This window comes from Octopus bimaculoides, chromosome 1, assembly GCF_046866305.1.
Source record: "Octopus bimaculoides isolate indiv1 chromosome 1, ASM4686630v1, whole genome shotgun sequence".
Classification (NCBI taxonomy): domain Eukaryota; kingdom Metazoa; phylum Mollusca; class Cephalopoda; order Octopoda; family Octopodidae; genus Octopus; species Octopus bimaculoides.
The window spans coordinates 47137847-47160346 of NC_142928.1; the positions used below are offsets into that span (position 1 = coordinate 47137847).

The 22500-nt window shown below is 32.9% G+C and overlaps 1 protein-coding gene across 18 annotated transcripts in view; it reads left to right on the forward strand.

Moving 5' to 3' along the window:
• The window catches only part of LOC106884018 (uncharacterized), a 1573201-nt gene that overhangs the window by 1373024 nt on the left and 177677 nt on the right, over positions 1-22500 (forward strand). For all 18 annotated transcript variants that reach the window (XR_016241541.1, XR_016241548.1, XR_016241547.1 and 15 more), the window contains one exon: positions 13894-13925. The gene's annotated coding sequence lies outside the window, so the exon portion shown is untranslated. The remainder of the gene's footprint in view (positions 1-13893; positions 13926-22500) is intronic.

Below are 22500 nucleotides of genomic sequence, written 5' to 3' on the forward strand. Positions count from 1 at the left end.
AGTCAGCAAGCAAAGGGATCAATCATTTTATTGAATGAAATTTAAGAACTTTTCTTTTTGCTACTTCTCATTCATGAATCTTTCAACACATGAAACATTCTGCTGACTATGATCCACAAAATTGCATTTGGATTCAGACGATTCGTACAGTTTGACTTAATAACTGAGTCCAGAATCACAAAATAATATAGTTACAAATTGAATGAGATAACAGATTTTGTCAAATTCTCTTAACTGTTAAATCCATTTATAAGGAATAATAAAATTCTTCATGTAGTTAATAGAATAAAGATGTTTTATTTATTTATTATTATTTTTACAATTGTTTCCTTGAAAAGTGATTGTAAGAATGAATATGCTTTACCTGTTTACAGCATCCTGTGAAATGATATCCCAGAGACCCAAATGTAACTGACAACCATATAAAGAACTCCTGGTTAATTTTTTTGCATTATTTCTGATTATTCGTCGTTAAACACAGTAAAAGAAGCTACTTGCAGAAGGATTCTCGGAGAAAATGATATCAAATGTTCGAAGACGCATTCTGATCACACTTCCATTTAAATTGATGTAGGAAATTCTTAGATTTATCGATATGTAGATGTTTTTACTTTTATTCTGCATATATATACTTTTGTCCCTGTGACTTTTTCCGACAGAGGGACAAAAGAAAAGCCACTAAATTGGCTAGTCACGTATGGGGTTTGAAGTCGAGCGTCACACCGCATAAGGTAAAATGGAAAATAGTCGAAAAATCAAAACATTATGTGAACAGAAGAAATATTTATAAGCTATACATAGTTGAAATAACTCAAATCCTTTTCACATCTAAGAACTTTAACACATTGCTGAATACTAGATACGAAATTGTCAGTGGTTGTAAGCATATAGTTGTGTTCCTCTTGGCGAATTGGAGAGTGCCACCCTCTCCGGATTGGATAACCGTACCACAGACTGTGAGCCACTAACTTTTCAGCTTTATATTTCACAGTCTATGGGGAAATAACAATATTTCTCCCCGTTTCCTTCTTTCTGTTTTGTTTCTCTCATCCTATCTCCCAGTATTAAGTTTGCTATGCTATGTGGACTGTGCCTGAAGTTTGTGCTAGAACAACAGACGTGTTAAATTAGATTGGTTGACATGCTCTTGACACAATAAACTTATAGTTCCACATAAATACATATACTGGGTTTATTAAAAAAAGACACACACACACACACGTATATATATATATATATATATATATATATATATATATATATATATATATATATATATATATATATATATATATACACTTCGTTTATGTATCTGGTTTTCAAGATTCTTCATTTGAATCGTGTGTAGGAACAGATTTTGTTGTGTCATAATTTGTGAGAGACATACTGCCTTAAGATCTAACAGGGTTCGATTTCAATTTTTTCCCCATTTTTTTCCAAACTTTTCTTTGGTTTTGCAACATTGTCAATGGATGTCGAATTTGCCCGCTAGAGGACCTGCGTTCCTTCCCCCTGTTTGAGATCATGTTACCTACGTGTGTGCGGCTCCAGCGTGCGTGTGTGCTTGTCTATGCACATATGTATGTTTGTTTGTATGTATGTATGTATGGATTTATGTACGTTCGCACATATATACGTAGGCATGCATGGATGTGTGTATGCTTGTATGTACGCATGTATGCATTTTGCATACTTGTGTTTGTGTATGTGCATGATTGTGTGCTTCTGCATGTATGTATGTGCGTGTTATACGTATCAGTTTGCCTTTTATATCTAGAAATATAGGTAAGCAAATAGACACATATACGGACCAATACACACACAGTATGACTTAGTACACTCACACACATACGTGCGTGTGTGCGCGCGCGCCGTGTTTGTGTGTGTGTGTGTGTGTGTGTGTGTGTGTGTGCGTGCGCGCGTATCCACGTACGTGTATGCATATGCGTATATATGAATATATGTGCATTCATGCGTGCGTATGTATGAGTGCATGTATGTATGCATCTATATGTGCATGTATGTATACTATAAATTTAAGATGAACTACGCGATACATTTTCTGCCAATTAAAAATATATTTGGGCAGTTTTGCAATGCTAAAAAGAGAGAAAAAAGGGCAAATTAATTAAATAGATAAATAAATAAATAAAATCGTCGAAGGACTGTTGTGAATAAAAATCATATTAATGTAATTAGCATAGAAAACAACAACAGGAAAGAAATGGCAGGTGTATACGTCGATAAGAATCCGAAACAACAGAAGGTAGGAAAATAATGAGTGATCGTGCGTGTGAAGCACAAGGGAGTGGAGAGAGAGACAAAATGTGTGTGTGTGTGTGTGTGTGTGTGTGTGTGTGTGTGTGTGTGTGAGAGAGAGAGAGAGAGAGAGAGAGAGAGAGAGAGAGAGGGAGGAAAGAATGAGAGTGAAAGTGAATATTATGAAAAGATGGGGAGTTCAGTTTGAGAAAGAAAGAAAGGCAAAGAATAACATTTATGGAGAACCGAAAAAAATGGTATGATCGACATTTAGGGAGAAAGAAATGATATAAAGGAAATATATGAAGAAAGACAATTAAAATAAGAACAGAAATGATGTATACGTATTCTCGAAAATACGTGAAAATATAAACAAGACATGCGCTTGAACACACGTAGCAACACAAAAAATATTCTACACTATGAGTAATGTTCTCTCGTTTGTAAGCATACACCGACATCCATCCATATATATATTACATATATATATAAACACACACACACACACACACACACACGTATAATTCATATACATATGTTTCATTCACATCGACATTTTTCAGCTGGCCAAAAACACATTACTTAATGAATACAAATGTATGTTTGCCATTTGAATCGCATTTCACGAATCATTGAAGATGATCTAAATATAAAATTTTAATTTGATATGACGTTTATATATGGTTAAAAATTAATTTTACTCCATCATTTTTTCAGGCTCCAACTTTGCCTGAGTTTTCAAGCAAAGCTGCTAAAATACTCTTAATGATGAAATTTTGGTAGAAGGAAACTCCGTAAAGTCCACACGGTCCCGGGCTCAGTTCGACTGCGTGGAACTTTAGACAAGTGCCTTCTACATAAGTTCCGGTTAATCAAAGTCTTGTGAATGGATTTGGTAGAGACTGGTGTGAGAAAGAAATGATTTAGGGAGAAAGAAATGATATAAAGGAAATATATGAAGAAAGACAATTAAAATAAGAGAGATGTTGTATACTTATATAATGTGTGTTTTATTTATGTCTATATATATATATATATATATATATATATATATATATATATATATATATATATATATATATATATATATATATATTTAGGGGCATTACTATAGAATAATGCCCTTATATAAAGATAAATAAATACATTCTTGGGATAATAATAAATTTTTCCCTTATGATTTTTTTCACGCTAGCTACTTGATAAAATTCTTGTAAAAGATTTTTATCCTATTATTGAATTAATTACACACGCGCGCACACATACACACATACACACACACACACACACACACACACACACACACACACACACACACACACACACATATATATATATATAGACGTACAGACATACAACTCGCTACGCTTAATATATAGGTAGAGACAATGTAACGTAGTTACTTCTATGTTGGCTACGTATAATTTCATACCGGTAGCGCCTAAATAAGCCTGATGATATAAACTACATTCTCTGGATCTGTGTAAATGCCAATAACAAAGTGTAGAACGATAAAAAATATCAACACCTTCTCAATACTTCAATAGTAAGTAATAGAAAATTAACGATAGGACATATAAGTCAATAATCAGAGACTAATGCTATTGTAAAAACACTATTATGATTACCATTATAAAAATGTATCTGCGTACCTAGCAAAGCAATAAAATGCAACAAAACTGGCTTTATAAACAATCGGATTTGTATCTTTATAAAGCAAAATAGATTGGAGTTAGGGATAGCCAATAAACAAATGGTCAGAGATATTAATGGAGAATATGACCATATGACATTAGGACCATACCAAATGCGCAATATATTTCTGGAGCAGGGCTGCTAGCTGGTGGAATCAGTAACACACTGGGTGAAATGATTAGCGGTGTTTTATCTGTCATTACGTTCTGCGTTCAAATACCATCGAGGTTGGCTTTGCCTTTCATCCTATCGTGGTCCATAAATTAACTACCAGTTGCGTACTGGGGTCGATTTAATCTCACTGGCCCCTCCCCAAAAATTTCAGGCCTTGTGCTTAGATTAGAAAAGAATACGTTTAGGAGCATTTCGAAGAAGTCCCGTATGAAATTCAACAAATTCAAACATTAACAAACATAAAATCGCACACACTCACACATTGCGTTTGCAACAAGCAAACGCAAAAATACACATGCATACTCTGTCCCTTACACAACGCACACATAATGATCAATGACCACAAAGAGGCTGTCTGTTCAGTCTGAGGGGGTTTTGCGTTCATGAACTGGCCGCCTATATTCTCTTTAAACATACATACATATACAAAAATATACAGATAGTTTATATGTGTATATTGAACCTTTTCAATTTCGAAATAACACGTATTTAGTTTAATTCCAACGACTAAAATTTCATGGTACAGATATTTTCTGTGATTATGGTGGCTATTCGCAATTTAGAACGGAAAAGCAACAAATATAGTCGTCTCTAAAGTGATGGACGGTGCTATTGAGCACCACCATTGCTAGAAATAAGAGTCAAAACAGCTCTTAGACTATGAAAGCACATTTTTAACGACTGGCAAGTGAGACAGGCTCACTCGCTACGACAAGCGAGATGAAGTCATATCAGCGCTGATTTCAGTTTTAATTAATATTCATTAGTGACTCACTACTCCATCACCGAGGGTTAAGGCTGAGAAGGAGATTTAGGTTCTTTCACCTTTTGTGTAGTATTTGTTCCACGACCAGTGCTTGACAACTGCTGTTGGTGTTCTTTTTTACATCCCCATAACTTAACAGTTCGACCAAAGAATTCGAGATAAGTACCAGGCTTTAAAAAAAGGTTCTGGCATTGATTCCTACGACTATAATGCTTCCAGGTGGCACCACAGCATGGCCACAGAGTAATAACTGAAACAAAAAAGATGAAAGTTAAATGCTATATGTATATATGTGTGTGCATATATATATATATATATATATATATATATGTATGTATGTATACATATATATATATATATATATATATATATATATATATATATATATATATATCCATCCCCTCGTTTGTGTTCAGTAGGTTATAAAATTTGTACTGAATTACTTCTTTTCAAATATTGCCATTTTGTATTCTGTTTTTGTTTCTGTTTAGGCAAATTTCCTTAATATATCCCGCTTTTATATCTTGCAATTTGTTTACATACGTTAATTCATCTTTCTACTATCATTGTTGTATTTATTGCTTTACATTAACCACTTATGTGAGTATTTTGTCTCTATTTGATTATTGTATGTGGTTTCACCAAATTGTAAAAAGTTCAATACATTATTATAGTTCGATTCATTAAATAGTTTTCCGTTAGTTGTTTTTTTTCTTCTGTTGTGACTATGTGATATCTGTCTGAATTCACTACATTTGTAGTTTTTTTGTTGTTCTGTTTGATTTCTGTACTGTGACTGTCTGTCTCACTAAAATTTCGCTATTTTGTAATCGAATATTGTGTCCGGTGTCTCTAAATTTTAATTATATCTTATTCATGGCCAAGGTGTAAATCATGTGTGCTCTTCTCTAATATGGGCTGAAGACGTGAAACAATTTGAAAATGGAATGCATGTTGATATCTCGTTCGGCCTACTGCTCCATCTGTTTTCCATATGTGTGTGTGCGTGACCACAAGGTATTGAAAATACGTATTCACCTTTATATTTTAATCCTTTATATTGAACACTCAATATTTCATATATTCAATAAGACATATTCCATATATTCAATAAGACATTCAATACTTCATTTCATTGTACCATCCATTTTAATATTATATATTATATATTCCATATTCTATATCCCACATTAATTTTACAAGAATATAAATAAAACATAAAAAACAGAGTTGGAACTCTTTTAAATAAAATAATATATATATATATATATATATATATATATATATTTATATATATATATATATATATATATATATATATATATATATGCGTGTGTGTGTGTGTGTGTGTGTGTGTGTGCGTGCGTGTCCGTGTGTTTGTGCGCGCGTGCGCGTGCGCAAGTGTGTGTGTGGCTTATGCAGGTTTTAGTGTATTAACTCATTTCTAACAATATAAGTGCTAGTCAGCACCCTCAGTCACAATTAGTGACGGTTAGAATTTTTCCTTTATCATTTTATATTGCTCGTAGTTGCTTATACCAAGTTTTAGTATACACACACACACACACACATATACATATGTATATATATATATATATATATATACATATATAATGAAGCTTGGTTAATTTTATACATTTTATGAGTCTATGCCCCGTTTGATTTAGGCAGTCTTGAATCCATGTAGGCAAATTATACACCTACTACTTGCAGTGGTTTGTCTTGTTCGAATCGATGAACTTTGTAAAGTGTCAAGTTCCCCAGGATTAGCTCATGCAAAATACTAAATTGACCAAATCTTAGTAGCAATTATTCTAGTCTTTTTGAAAATACCTCTGTTTCGGTGTTAGAAAAATTGTAGTGACAAGTTTGAGAGACTGAAATATGGGAAGCGGAGGTTGAGGAGTTTGAATAAAATATTATCTCACCGATAGTCCATATGATTAGACATTTAAACGTGTTTCAATTGGAAAACGTATGACTTGATTACGGTAGGGTGACCTATATGTTACTAGTAATCTGCAGGATCTCGGGTACTATTTATTTGTTCCTCTTTTCCACGTTTCTACTGTACCTCTTTATATATTCATTCCACTCCCCCAGCAAATTAAAGTATATATTTCCATTGCTTCATCATGATCCAAATGAAACTGCCTCAACACATTGGCATTTCTGTACATTTACAATCTACTATTTGTAGTACTTCTTGAGGTTCAGATGCAAGAATATTTTTATATTCACTTAATTTATAACAATTTATACCACTTTCTTTCCCATCATGATTTTTATAGACATATTAACAATACATTTTTTTTATGAAAGACATTTTGTTACACTTACTAAAATGAAACTTCGAGTTAACTGTCAACATTTTCCTGAATAAAATAAATATGATACACTTCGAAAAAGTATTGCTTGATCCTTCAATTTAAAGTTTGTTTAATATAACAATACGCATGAAACAATATAAGAAATAACACTCACACACACATAGATACACACAGTGAGAGAAAGAGAGAGGGGGAGACGAGAGGGTGATAGAGAAGCGAGTGACAAAAAGATAAACAATAGAAATAAAGATATAAATATGATTTTTTGACGTAGATGGATTGTTAATCTCATGAATCTGATATAAATAAGTTGTCTAAATGAAAGCAGCTCGCCTACTTATATTTCTTAATATTTTGGGAGACATCACTAAATTTTTAAAATAGTGCAATTAAATAGGAGATGAATATTTTTCTGTACAGTTTTGTCATTTCCATTTTTCATAGCGTTCGCTATTGTTAAAACTGGTCATATCGTGATTCCTTCGTAATAAATATATATCATTGCAGGAAATAAGAGATCGTTATTACTCTGGTATCATCTTAAGTTATAGTATTTTCGCGTCACGTCATTATATCATTTTTAAGACATCTAAAAAGTAAATTTATATGTATTTTTGTTATTAACATACATTATGCATTGCAATGTAAACAAAACTCATATGTATTCAGTGAATTAAGTAGCATATTGTTTTTATATAAATATCAAAATCTATGTTATTTAGAATGTTTTTAAGAATGATGGTGATGTTTTAATGTCTATTGATAATCATATTCACTGTGAAAGCTTTCTATTCATGTTTTTATTGTTTGCTGATATTCGATTGATATATGATTATATATATGTATATATATATACATATATAGACATATACATACATATACATACACACACACGCATATAATTATATATAAACATATATATATATATATATATATATATATATATATATATATATATATATATATATATATATATATATATATATATATATATATACATATATATATATATATATATATATATATATATATATATATATATATATATATATATATATACACACAGCTTGTTATATTCTACAAATTTAAGCATTCCATTCTTGTATTACTTTATCCCCCCCCCCCAAAAAAAAAACCTGATCTTTGCGTAGAAAGAGAATTCATGTTTCATACTGATAGGATAAATATCAATGAGGTGAATATAAGCACGTAACAATATTCGAATTCATTATTAAACGTATAAACTTCCGCCTACGTTTCGTTGTAATTTTCCCTGCTTTCATATCATTCCATCTAGTACAGCTCAGCAAATTAGGCAAGTCCATTATATCAAACAGATGCTTTAAATATTTATTTGATAGATTATTATTATTGTTTTTCTATAGTCATTTCTTTCTATATACATGGATTATTTATCAGTAAATGACTAATACATTTATGGAACTCAACTTATTCAACAGTGATTGAGAAACAAATTTAAAGCTGATTCTGATGATATAGCAAGCTATTGGTGGGGGGATACATATTTCCTACCGCTTTCAGCAAACAATCTGAATATGGCAATCCAAGTAAGAAAATATGAAATCGCTACAAATTTTAATTACTACTTTTATGAACACATGTAATGCTTTAAGACATACACCACAAAAATATAGCAGAAATACGAGCATTCTAAGAATAATTAAGGCTTTGCATTTCTTGTTAATTGTTGGCGAGTTCAAGTACTTTACAGGAGGAGGTTGACTCCATCTCGTAAGCTATTGCTCCTCTTTCAGAAGAAGATATGGATTTATCTTCAGTGAAGTGTTTTCTCTTCGCAGGACCTGTACCATTGTTATTGCTTTTTGACTTTTGATGCTGAGGATTTTCATGTATTTAAAAAAAAATTTTCTTCATTGCATCACAACTGTCAGGTACACATGCATGAACGTAGGTGGGGTGGTGTTGCGATGAACTTAGCCTATTCTTCGCTTTTTTTTTCTTGCTGTGAATGACGGTTGTCTTCGCCAGTTGTTAGTATAACAGTTCTTTAGTTAGAAGTGATCACTTGTGGAAGGAACAGATTCATTTGCTAACTAACAAGCTGTGATTAATATTGCTCTCCAACCGACATTCTTCATGGCTGGTTGTTGCATTTCTTCTTTGAAGCTATCAGTGAATAAGAGGCGTTTTGTTACCGCGAGTATAATAGCTGATTTATCTACATTGAATGTTTAGGGGCAAGGTCTTCCGTTCAGCATCCACAGCATGACAGTGTCCTGATATGTTTTTGTAGAACTTCGGTATCTGAAAACGTGTATAATTATAGTTATTGTAATCGACTATACACAAGCAAATCTTGCATTTGCCCTGAACACCTGCTTATATCGCACCGCGAAAGTAGTTACAAAAAAGGACTCGACCTCACCACTGATGACACTATTGCTGACACATATTCCTCGTAACTATTGCAGAGCCAACTTGAGCTCTTGTATGCCGATTTCTCTCTGGGCCTGAGCCTTCACCCGTCTGCTCGCAAGAGTGATGGAGAGATTGTAGAAGTCAAAGGTAAGTATTGTCTCTGTGGTAACAGGTGCACTTGTTATAACACACAAACTGCTGCCTAAGATGATGAAGTGTAACGGATTTGACACGCCTTGTCAAATTAGAGACAACAACTGCCCAATATTCTGCAAGAAGCCTCAGAAAGATTCTTGAGATTTCAAGAGACTTGTTTTCATCAGCCTTCAAGCAAACGTCATTGATAATTAGATGTGATAGTAATAGCATTCGAATAATAGCATAACTTCAGTATGGATCTGGAACGATAAACTGGCAAAAAGATGAACTGGAATACGAAGTCAAGAAAAATATTTTTTATAGCCCAGAGGGGGCTAAACATAGAGGGTACAAACAATGACAGACAAAGAGTTTAAGTCGATTATATCGATCCCAGTACGTAACTGGTACTTATTTAATTGACTCCGAAAGGATGAAAGGCTAAGTCAACTCCGGCAGAATTTGAACTTAGAACGTAAAGTCAAACGAAATACCGCTAAGCATTTCGCCTGGCGTGCTAATGATTCTGCCAGGTCACCGCCCTAGACAAGAAAACTATTGAGTGTCAATAGTACTTAATTTATCAATCACGAAAGGATGAAAGACAAAGTCCCCCTCTGCAGAATTTGAACTCAGAACCAGCGTAGAGACGGACGAAATGCGGATAATCATTTTGTTTTGTGTGCTAACGATTCTGCCAGCTTGCTGTCTCATTTTCGTCTAGGAAAATTGTCGGAGTATAGTAGTCAAGATCAAGGAGGCAGTGTTTCTGATTGGAATAATTTTCACAGTGAGACGGTAATTTTGACCCTGGCCGCCTACCACCACAATAGAAAATCCTGATAAATTATCCATTTATAAATATTTAGAAATAGGGAAAACCAGAATAGGGAAAATTAAAATAAATATCAGCATTAATGACTGGTGCATTTGGAAACATAAGCAGCGCATGACAAAACATATCCTAACTACTTCAACATTCATGTACAAGGGTTGGCTGAAAAGTTCATTGGCTGAGCGTGAAGGAGTGACTCTAGGGCTGTGAAATCTTGCATTCATTGATTTTAATTCTTATTTATCATTGAATTCTTTCTTTTCTGGTAAAAGTGACATCTGACTGTTCAAAGAACACTTCAAATGTAATTTGTGACTAGTTGTGACTTCCGTTGTAAATGGACCAAATTTGGCATCGGGTTGTTACCAATTACCTGCAGAAAAAGGGTTTAGACGCCAACAACATTCATGCTGACATGTTTGCTACAATAGCGGATGACGTTCCAGGTTTATCAACAGTGCAAATGTGGGCAGTTGAATTTATGAGTGGAAGGGAGAGTCTTGAGGTTGACCCAAGATCTAGACGTCATGCAAATGTCACAATTGAGGAAAACATTGATCGTGTTCACCACATTGTGATGGATGGCCGGCGATTTATTCCAAATCAATTAGCCAATGTTGTTATCATATCTCATAAGACAACTGAAAATATTTTGCAATATGAACTTGGCACGACGAAGGTTTCTTCTCGGTAGGTGCCACGTCTTCTGTAACATGATCAAATGCACACCAGGTGATCACATCACGAGAAAATTAACAAAACTAGATGCTCACCTGTTCGAACGTTTCCTAACCCAGGACAGGTGTTGGGTTCATGACTTTGAGCTAGTGACAAAGAGCCAATCCATGCTGTGGAATCACTCCTCCTCACCTGCTCCAGAGAAGACTAAATTCGTTTCATCTGCAGGGAAGTTGATGGCCTTAGTGTTTGGGGATGCAAATGGCATTGTATTTATTGACGTGAAAAAAGCCACACTATCAATGGAGAGACAGATGCCAACTTGTTGAGACAGCTACGAAAGAGTTTCGAGACCAAACTATCGGGAAATGTGACGAAAGGTAACTTGTTTCATGGGGACGAAGTTTCAGCACGCAACTCCATAGTTTCAGTGCTGCCGTGCATAACTGTGGCTTTCAACTAATTGATCAGCCTTCCTATTCTCCTGATTTGATCCCATTCAACTATCATCTGTTCCACATCATAAAACACTTAGTTTGGGGACTAGTATCGCATTGATGATGGCATCATGCCTTCTATTGATGACCTTTTATGACCAACTACTTCTGAAGTCTTCTTCTAACAGTCAGATATCAGTTTACCTGAAATAAAACAGCGCAGTTATTAACAAGATGAGTTGAAATTAATGCATGCCACTAAGTATTATGTTCTGGATGCTAACGATTCTGCCATGTTAACTTTCTCCGTTTTCTTCCTCTGTTTAGACGAACTATCCTACCTTTTCGGACAAAACCTTTTGTAACCTTCGTCCTGTCTTTGTCCTTATGTGTTTTTAATTGATATTAGCCCTTGTGGCCAATAAAACGATTTAATTATTATTATTATTATTATTATTATTATTATTATTATTATTATTATTATTATTATTATTATTACTGTTATCATTACTATTATTATTAACAACAACAGCAACAACAACAACAACAACAACAATAATAATAATAATAATAATAATAATAATAATAATAATAATTTCTACTAAAGGCACAACGCCTGGAATTTTGAGAAAGGGGACACAGCTCTAGCATCCTTTCTTCATGTTCAGCCTATAAACGTTTCAGCCCACCCTCGTAAAAAGTAGTATGGAGAAAAAAACCGCATCACAAAGTGCTCCAAACATAGTAATGCAGAGTACTTTGGATAGAATAGAAAGCACACATATAAAGCACACTAAACTGCGCTTAGCTGAACAGTGACAGCAGGTAAAAAGAAAAAAAAGAATTTAAACTAATAATAGTGATAACAACAATTATAATGACTTCCAATAATGTTATTCGCCTTTCTTGATTTATAATCGTTCGTTTTATTAGCTGTTTTCGGAAACAAAGGAAAAAAATAAAATAAACACGTGAATGTAATTAATGTATTAGCAATTACGGTTTCGGTTTCTGCAGGGATTAAGAGCTATGTGAATTTGATTGGTATTTAATATTCCGCCATGTGGGTTAGAGAAATTAAAGTGAAAAACAGCATTGTTTTCAAACTCGCTAGATTGGGAGAATACATGCCACTAGTAAATTATATCTGAAAATAAATGCATTTAATATCTTGGGAAAATTTTTCATTTCTCAGAATATTTCCTTTATAATTTTCAACACCGATAGAAAGTTTAAGATAATACTAACCCTGAGTGAATAGTTAACTTGTTCGCTTTGCAAACATTTTATTCCTGTTTCAATCCTTCTACCTGGCATTTTGGTGTTCTGCTATAGCTGACGTTCAATCAGTTCCACTGTAAATGAATTGGATGAATGAGGCCTGTACAGAAATTTGTCGTGTATTTACACACACACACACACACACACACACACACACACATATATATATATATGTGTGTGTGTGTGTATGTGTGTGTGTGTATACATATATATATATGTATATATATATATATATATATATATATATATATATATATATATATATATATATATATATATATATATATATATATATATATATATATATATATATATCAGTACTGGGTGCGATTAGGTCGTGTAAAACCTTTATGGTGGCACCCAAGCATAGCTGCAGTCGAGTGACTGACAGCGCTAAGCAGTGATTAAGAAATACCAAAGACATTTAACCATGGGCAAATTCAAAGCCATAGCTTTAGATAATTAGTAATGAGTATTAGTGAATGAGCTGCGCTGCTGAACAGCATATGATCGAGAACAAAATAGCATCAGCGCAAAGCCATGATTAGGAGTAAATGAACTTAGTTAAAATACTTTTTACACACACACACACACACACACACACACACACACTGATAGATAAATAGTTAGACGTTTCTCTGCGAGTTTGAAGGTGTGAAATGTTTCAACTCAGTTTTGATCTATACATTTAACGCATAACAAACATCAGCTAGAATATATTCAGTATCACAGTGTGAGATTGGAGTGTAAACTGGGTACCGTGTATATCACACGGGAATGACATGCTGCTTTTGTTTGTACAGATAAGATGATTTGTTGAAACGTTATTCTACATATGCGATATATATTTAGTAAGTAATTTATATTTACGATAATCTTATTTCTATTATTTAATTGCAGGTATGCAGGTATTCAACATTTAAGATAATAATGTAAGTATCACATAATTTAATATATTGATTTATGTTTTATGCAAACTTCTTATTAATGTTAACCAACATGTACACATACAAATGCACAAAATGCACAAACAGACCTATATACATATACACATAAATCCAACAAAATGTATGTAAGTGCATAAATGCGTGCGTATATGTATTAAACATGTTTGTTCATATTTAAAAATCTCACGTCGCAATAATGTTTCCAATTTGTTTGTATGACATGAAACCTTAAGTAAACATGCAAAACAACTGATGCAAGACAACTAGTTTGAAGTAATTCTGCAGCTGAAGAATTTCCGGAATTTTGTTGGAGGGATTATACTCCTAGAACACTCATTGGTTGAAATCAGTAAGCGTGTGAATCACACACATATACCCATACACACACGTGCACACACACACATTATATCATATATTATATTAAATTATATTAACTTGTAATTAATATCATGATTTGAGGACTTCCCCATACCCAACCTCCTTTTATAGACAGTTCCTCTAAACCCAATTTACTACTCCTAATGTCTTGACAATATTTATGACTATATCTAGCCATGAGCTGTCAACTCACTCTTGCCTTCATTTTAAACAAAGACGGTTCTGTAGTCTTAGATTTAGTATTTGATAATAAGACAAATAAATTAGAAATGAACCACAATCCTTTACAAGTTATGACCCCAGTGGGTTTCCCACCTTTCTTGGAAATGTGGGCTATTCTTAGCTACAGCAACGACAACATGGATTTCTTGCATCTTGCTCTGTTAACCTATTTGAGAAAAATTATATTAATATTTCCAAGTTATTAAAATTCTTTTAATTTGTGCAGCTGATGGTAGCTCTGCATTTAAAATTATGTACTGATTGCAATGCTCAATTAAATGGAGGCGCTTGAAACGGTTATACTGTATTACTTCTTGATATCCTGTGGCTTAATTTGATCATATATGTATGTATATATATATATATATATATATATATATATATATATATATATATATATATATATATATATATATATATATATATATATATGTGTGTGTGTGTGTGTGTGTGTGTGTGTGTGTGTGTGTGTGTGTGTGTGTGTGTGTGTGTGTGTGTATATATATATATATATATATAGAGAGAGAGAGAGAGAGAGAGAGAGAGAGAAAGAAAGAAAGAAAAAGAGGGTGGAGGTGGAGAAAATGAGTGAAAAGGAGAAAGAGTGAGAAAGAGAGTGAGAGAATGAAACAGACAGACAGACAAACATACACAAACAGACGCTCGAGGCCATTCCATCACGTTCCAAAAAATACAAGACAATCGGATTTAGTAGATTCAAAACGCATTCTTGCATACTTCTTTAAGTATCGAAGACATTTTGTATATGGGTTAGCGTATAAGTGAATATGTGCATCATGGCAGAAAGACTATTTTTATTCGTTCGTATTTATTTATATATTTTTATAATAGACCTCGAACACACTTACAATTACAATCGCATGACAGGGATTGACACAAGAAAACATTAAAATATCATATTTCATCATTCATAATAACAAATCTATCATCGTATTCCTCTTACATATAGAAGTTTGTTTTACAAGAGACATTGAATCTGATTCATGTACGACATCTTTAAAAAAACTCTGTTGTCATTTCGTAAATATCTACTGGTTTAAAACGATTTATAAAATACTAATGGGAAGTTAAATGAATTATGAAGCAAATGCGGACACGTAATTTTGCATGTAAAAGCAAAACAGTATGAATACATCATTATTATAAATTGGTAGCACATTTCATATATTACGCTATATTAATTACCGAAAATTTGATAATATTTACATTGAGACATTTCACTTTTCTTTTCGAATAAATATACTATGTTGTACGTATGTATGTATGTATGTATATATGTATGTATGTATGTATATATGTATGTATGTATATATGTACATATATATATATGTATATATATGTATGTATGTATATATGTACATATATATATATATGTATATATATGTATATATATATATATATATATATATGTATATATATATATATATATATATATATATATATATATATATATATATATATATATATATATATATATATATATATATATATATATATATATATATATATATATATATATATATATATATATATATATATATATATATATATATATATATATATATATGCGTGCTAAACATATGTCTACAACTTGTAAAATTATCTCATCATCAGTTTTGAAGATCAGTGAATTTCTACGATCTAATAACAGCGTGCATTTTTCCAGGTATACAGACTACAGTGTAGTATTGATCGCTTGTTTGTATGATCAACAAGAATATAGTCAATTGAGCGCGCGATAAGCATAATTTAATGATATCTATACATGAACTACTTCAAGTATCAGGTTCGGATAATGCAGTAATTGGATGGCTTTGGCGATGTGTTTCAGGGACCGTCAAAATATTGTAGCTATCATTCGGTCATCCTGTTCCTTTTTTTTTAATGCAGGCCAATGTTGAAATATATATTCATATTTCAATGAAATAACAAATCCTGGTATAGATAGCATTCAGGTATACTTTTCTTGTTAATGTACGGCCTGAATATCTCTACGATGGCCCATTTAATGATATACACTATATTGCTGTCCTTCAGATTCCAGATATGTTGAGCTAGACCAGTATGTATATATTCTTCAACAAAGAAGATCACGTGATTCAGTTAAGAAATGTTTATGTTTTCTGAGACGAGCACAATAAGAAAGTGTAAAACATATTACAATAAACAGTTACACAGTGACAAATTATTCAATAACTAAAATTTGCTCCCCAAAGGGTCACCACTACTAATAATGCTTATTTCACGATTTTTGTAAGTGTGTTGGTATACTTAATTTGCGAATCGGTTAAATTCAAGTAGAGAATTAAGAATTGTCTGAATTTCGTTAGGAGAAGTAGTAGTAATAGTATAACCGGTGTTTTTTTATTATTATTAATTAAAGCGTCAAGAGCAATAATCCCGAAAAGAGAATACGAAAAGTTTAACACTACGTGAATATAAGCTTGAAAAAATTTAATTAGTTAATCCTCTATTGTTACTGAGACAGAAAAAATCAGTTAGGTTACTCAGTATTTATATTCTATCATATATATATATATATATATATATATATATATATATATATATATATATATATATATATATATACACATACATAAAATGATAGCTAGATAGATAGATATATTGGGGAAGATATATTCAGCTAAAATTCTTCAAAATAGTGCTACATCAAGGCCATAGTCAAACGATTGGAATAGGTAAAAAATTAATCATATCAACACACACACACACACACACATGTTCTGGCAGTATATATGCTGTCTTGTTATCGAAAGGTTTCCCTATCTTTTATAGAAACTTTATGAAGGACCCAAATACATTGTCACTATATAGAATTTCCATCTATTTTTTTTTAAATAAGCGTAAATAGAAAATTCAAACGCTTAGACTATGCCCACTCTCAAAATAAGGAATGTGCATGATCGATTTTATTGATCCCATATTTTTACTGGAGCTTCATTTCGTCGTCTTTGGGTGTACAGAAAAACGACTTCAGCGAAATTCGAACACGAAAGACTTTTATCTTTTCAGGCAATCTACCGACACTTTTTTGTACCTAACTTATATAGAGATTTCTAACATGTCTAAATAGTCAGTGTGGTTTCTAGTTTATATTTAAACAACCAACCATATATTTTTTATTCGAGGCACGCAGTAATTAGTGAATACATCTTTTTATTTTTTTTGTTTAAGGTAAAGTAAGTGCGTAGGGCAAATTGAGGTTTTGGTATGCATATTCCGAAGGAATGAAACGCAAAGTTGGATAAAGTGAGATTTGAACTGACACAAGTTTGGTGGATGTAGACCATCGAAAATATTGCCACCAGGAATTTACTTGGATTTTGTTTTGTAACTTAGAATAACAGTGTATTAAATTAAACTGATACAGTTATTATCTTTAGCTATTTCAAAGATTATACTTGACATTGATTTTTGTGTAGAACACAGTTATTCAATAAAGCAGAAAATAACATTTTGTAAAATGGCCATCGATCCTGGAGAGTGAACTGGGTTCATGAATAAAAACTAAAACATTCAACGGTTATTCGGTATCCGTTTTCCTAAATACTCTCGTTATAGCTGAGTGCACTTGATCTCTCTTGTAAAACATTGGAAAACTTAAAGCTCTGACGATATGTTTCAGGGACCGTAAAAATATAGTAGCTATCATTCGGTCATGCAGTTCCTCTGTTTTTAATACAGGTCAATGTTGAAATATATGTTCATATTTCAATGAAATAACAAATCCCGGATACCAAAGTCGATATGCTACCGATCGGCAAGCTGAAAAATTACTTTGAACGCTGCAGTGCACTAAGTGCGTTTCACAAGGTAACCACTTAGAAGAATTACTATATAACACGACTGACGAATAATGAAAATACATTAACTTCCTGAACTGCGGTCAATTCGTTTGGGGAAAGTTATCATGTTGTTTTGTTCAATTGCCGTTTCTTGCTGGTTCGGTCTCATTGTACCGAACCCTATCAAGTGTATTGTATGGAAATTTCGGGTGGATGAAATTAGATAGTTGGAAAACATTCGGATGCACATCAAAGATTGTGTCTGCTCCTGAGAGGCTTAATGCATCGCTCAATTAAACATCATAATGTGTCCCTTGAATAACTTTAAGGCAACATGAGCAAACATTTTCACTAGGTTTGTGAACGGTATTAAAGTGCAGTCCTCTTTTGTCCTGCAGTCCTCGATACTATGCAAAAAATAATGGACCCTCTTCCACTTCATGAAACTTAGTCATTAAAAGGTTATCGGTTAACATCGCCAGCAATCGAAATATATATCGGCATACTTCTGCAAAAATTAAGATTGCCTATACAACGTGTCGGTGTTACATAAAGAAGATATACACAAATGGAAATACTCAGAGGCTGTTCCGTTGATCGGATCAACTGGAACCCTCGACGTCGTAATCGACGGAGTGCCAACACACGCACATCGCTTGGTAAGTTAAGGCTGTGAGCCGGAAGAATCGTTAGCACGTCGGAGAAAATGCTTAGCAGCATTTCTTAAGACTCTATGTGCCGACTCCGAATGCCATCATTCGCCATTTCACTGTCGATTAACATACAATAACAGTTAAGTCGGCGAGCTGGCAGAAACATTAGCACGCCGGTCGAAATTTTCAGTGGTATTTCTTCTGTCTTTACGTTTTCAGTTCAAATTCCCCCGAGGTCGACTTTGCCTTTCATCTTTCGGTGTCGATAAATTAAATACCAGCTGTGTACTGGGTCGATCTAATTGACTGGCCCCCTCCCCCCAAATTTTAAACCTTGTGCCTAGAGTAGAAAAAAATATAAATATTAGTTGGGCACTGGGGTCGATGTAATCATTAGCCCCTTCTCCGAAAACTTCAGGCCTGGTACCTATTGTTATTTTTTGGCACGTTAAAACGCTTTTGAAATAAAAATGTTTTATAGTAGTTCCATCTACATTTTACTTCGGTCGTCATGATTAGTTGTCTTATTTCTGAATATGCAGGTAGTGACCGACTCAATTCAAATACAGAATATTCATATATTTTTTTTTAAATAATGTGTAGCAACTTTCTCTCAATTAGGCAAATGTTATAAGTGAATAAACAAATAACATTTTCAAAATAAAAACAAATTTAATGAAAATACTACTGCTGCTGCTAATACTACTACTGCTGCTACTGCTGTTACTACAACTACTACTACCATTACTATAATTATTATTCTATCTTTATTATTGGTAGATGTAGAGTGAAGACTTTCACTCTAGAGTTGCGGTAAGACTGTGACATTGTTTGCGATCCACATTCAATTTTCTTTCTTTTCTTATTTAATCATTGCTAATACTTGGCCACTCAACAATGGCTCTTTCTAATACATCTCTCAAAAAACGTTGGAAATGTTCCTGGAAAACCCAGCTTTACACTGTTGTCTAAATTCTTGGTTAGTTAAAACAATTCACTCAACATCCTCTTCCTAAGTTAACTATACTTATGAGTGATTTCATTACCTACTTTTCGTTCTTTCAGTTATCACGTTTACAAAACCGAGCATAATCTTCGACACTATAATGATGTTTAAATCTAGTGGATTGCATGACAAGCTAATTGTAACAGCCATATCTCCTCAAATCACAACTCTACTGTCTTTACAGTCAAGAAAGCTTTCAATGATGTAATCGGAGAGACAGAAGTTATGATAGTTACTGTTATAACACCTTTCATCACGAGTCTGTTCAAACTGAACACCATAATCAACAGAAGAAAATCCAGAATTGTTTCGTGTTTTTTAGTATATCAGTAACATCTGTTATTTTAGAACTTGGTTAGAATAGTCAACATGCTATGTAAACATGACATTAGTGAACCGAAATATTTCCAGAGATATTGAATTTTACAAACACTATAGAATTTTACAAACAATATTGAATTTTCAAAGTAATATTGAATTTTCCTAATAATATTATATTTTCATTCTCTCAGACCAAGGTGAACGCTGTTGTTCTTAGATTAAAGATATTTAAAAGTCAGTTAAAGAAATCTATCCAAAAATAGTAATTTTTGTACAAGCCATTTGCAATATTCTAACTTATTTAATTTAGAATGCTATTCTAAGCCAAAAGCAAATTCCACCGTCTTAAATTTCTCAGAGTAACGACACTATTCAGTTAATCTAACTCCATAAACTTTCGGATATATTTGTTTCTTAAAATTTCGCTCTCCTAACATCATTATTTTAATTGAATTACACACAATTTCCGACTCGTAGAAGAAACCTCGTGCTCTCACAGGTTTGTCTCGTGTATCCTTTAGGGTTATTTTGTTTTTTCGCTTGTGCCAGTTTATTTGGACCTGAGTAAATTGTTAACATGTAAAACAGATCACTGTCTGAGGTAATAAATGTCTAATACACTTTAATCTTATTTGATTTCTCTTTTATTAATTGCACTTTCTTTAATTTTACTCATTCCCAGTAGCACAATGTAGATATTACTCACATAAAAAAAGTTATAAATGACTCACCCGAAGAAAAGTATATTTGTTCACGAGAGCACATACATACAAAGGCATACGTAGTATATCTTTCTTTGTGATATTTTCAACACTTATGTTTGCCTCTGGGCAAACATATATGCCTAGGGTGTACATTAATGCACTCATATACGAGTGCAAGAACAAATGAAAGAGTGTAGTACACAATACATGTATTTGAAGTTGGAAGTATTTGAATTTCAAGGTGGCTCAAATCTGTTATATTTACTCATACTCACGGAAAAAAGGATTTAAACATACCCATGGAAAAGAGGATTTAAACGAAATTTTGCAACGTATTTCCGATGTAAATTTCAAAGATCCAAAGTACGTTGAACTAACGTAAATATTTAGCTTGGAAGCGACAGTGATTCTTTCCTTGTATGTTCCATGTGGTAGAGCAAACACGACGTTATCAGCAGGTAGTCAGAGTCCTGTGCTGTTACCTTTGCAACGATATTAGTTACGATGTATTGTGATAACCGATTTTGGTAATATCGAATTAAATATCGTTTTGCGTGTAGAGCATGACTACATAGTGTAAATATAGGCGGGTGATAGTATATGATCGCATTAGAACACAACAAAGGAAATAGTCTCTGTGCAATCGGGGATTTTGTACCCTGCAATTGAGCATGTGTTAGCTACAACATGGGTTGAATTTTCAGGTTATCAGCAGGTAGAGTTCAAAGTTCACTAACAGGGAGTACCTTAATTTGTGGTACTGTTATACTTCTATATTTTACACCCAACTGTTGAAACACAGTAAAAAACGATTCGGTTCCACTTTTTTAAGTAAAAAAGATATACAAATATAAAATAATATGAACATGGTATGGCAAAATTAGCAGTTATCAAGTTACGTCGGTGTATATAACTCATAATAATAATGATTTGAACTATTAGCATTAGGACTGAAATTTTAGGAGAGGGCGTTATTCGATTACATCGATCCCTAATCTCAGCTGGTATTTTGTTTTATTGACCACGAGAGAAAAAAGGCAGAGTTGACCTCGGCAGTATTTAATCTCAGAACTCAAAGCACTGAAAGAAATGCTGCTACAAAATTTGTCCGACACACCAACGATTTTAATACCTCAGTACCTAAACGACAAAACTACGAAAATAATAATAAAGATATATATGTATGTGTATGTGTGTGTGAGTGTATGTGTTTATTTATATGTGTATTTGTACTGTACCTTGTAATTTGGTGTTGAGATTTATTGTACTTAATATTGCATGAAAACTTGTATGTAAGTATTTGTGTGTAAATATGTGTGTGCATGGTGCCTGTATGTATGTTCACATGTATGTATACTTGTATTCGTATGTTTATGTGAATTTAAGAGAGCAAGTGAACACGTAAGTGATAGTGGGAAAATTTCATAATACAATGGTTTAACTGAAATA